Source organism: Pyxicephalus adspersus, chromosome 8 (assembly GCF_032062135.1).
Source record: "Pyxicephalus adspersus chromosome 8, UCB_Pads_2.0, whole genome shotgun sequence".
In the NCBI taxonomy this organism is placed as follows: Eukaryota; Metazoa; Chordata; class Amphibia; order Anura; family Pyxicephalidae; genus Pyxicephalus; species Pyxicephalus adspersus.
In genome coordinates this window covers 5,337,093-5,338,593 of record NC_092865.1, presented here as the reverse complement: position 1 = coordinate 5,338,593, position 1,501 = coordinate 5,337,093, and positions in this window count along the sequence as shown.

Here is a 1,501-nt window from a genome sequence, read left to right as displayed (position 1 = left end):
TTAGACTACATTAATCACATATGACTATGGTAGGGACATTAGATTGTGACTCCTTTGAGGGACAGTTAGTGACATGACTATGGACTTTGTACAGTGCTGCGTAATATGATGGCGCTATATAAATACTGTGTAATAATAATAATAAAGTACAGAGCACCACACTAATTTATGTGAGCTGTGGATATAACACATCAGCTGTAATTGTGATTTGAGTTTATTCTTGAGATTATTGTGCAGTAATAAAATCAACCTTTGCTTTGAGTGTGCAGGTTCTCTTTGTAAGCTTTCTCTTCCTGCGTGCTTCAATCAACTGAAATAGGAAAGCGAACCAAACCGGACACTATTCTCCTCCTATCCCCAGTACGTTGCAGGTCATCGCCGTCTTGCCCCTTTTCCACTTCCCAAAGACAATCTTTTGGCCGTTCTAATTGGCTGAGCCGGGAATAACTATCTCCTGTGCAGGAATTCATTCCTGGCTGGAATTGGAAATCTGACAGCTTGGCCCTGGACAGGCAGGTTGGAGCAGTTTCTGCAGAAGGGACATCACCTGTCCTCCTCTGCAACAACAACCTGCCTGAATCTTAAAGTTTTCCCAATTTAAACCCTCCTGACAGGTGAAGTGATAAGGCTGATCTGGTTATAATTGCCCCTGACCGAGGGTGGGTTATATTAGGAGGAGAGTGAACAGTCAGTTCTTTGGTGATGGTTGTAAGCAGGAAAAATGTGCAATGTTGGGATCAGAGTGACTCCGACATGGGCTAAGTTGTTATGGCTGGAGAGCCGGCTCAGTGAACCTTGGAAGCAGCAGGTCTTGTGAGGTACCTGTCAATACTGGTCCATGATGGGGCAACTAGTGAACCAGCAACAGGGTCATGAGTGTTCAGGGGAGACAGCAAGCTGCCTAACCTGATCTGAGCTACTGTAGCACAATTTGCTGAAGAACCTAATGCCGGGCACAAGAAAAAGATGTCAGAACATGTCAAAGCTGGGTGCATGGAGCTGCATATCCCCTGCCAGTTCTATGCTCTGTCCAGTACACAAAGTGCATACAATGGGCACATGTTCATCAGAACTAGGAGCAGTGAAAGAAGGAGGTCTGGTCTGATGATCTTGTGAATGCCCATGTGGGACATTTACTTGGGGGAAAGATGGCAACATGATGCTCTATGGTAAGAAGCTAGGCCAGCAGTATGATTTAAAGTGTTATTATTATTAATAAACAGTATTTGTTTAGCGCCAACATATTATGCACTGCTGTACATTAATAGATGTTGCAAATGACAGACAGTGACACAGGAAGAGGGGAGGACCCTGCCCTGAAGAGCTTACAATCTAGGAGGGGGGGGGAGTATCCACACAATAGGAGGGGGATATGGAATGGTGGGAAGTAGTGAGGGTTTAGGAGACAGAAGAAGACGGGTAGGTGAGGTTGAAGCGTTGGGTTTTAAGGGCTCTTTTAAATGAGCAGAAATTGGAAGGATAGAAGAATAGGACGAGGAAA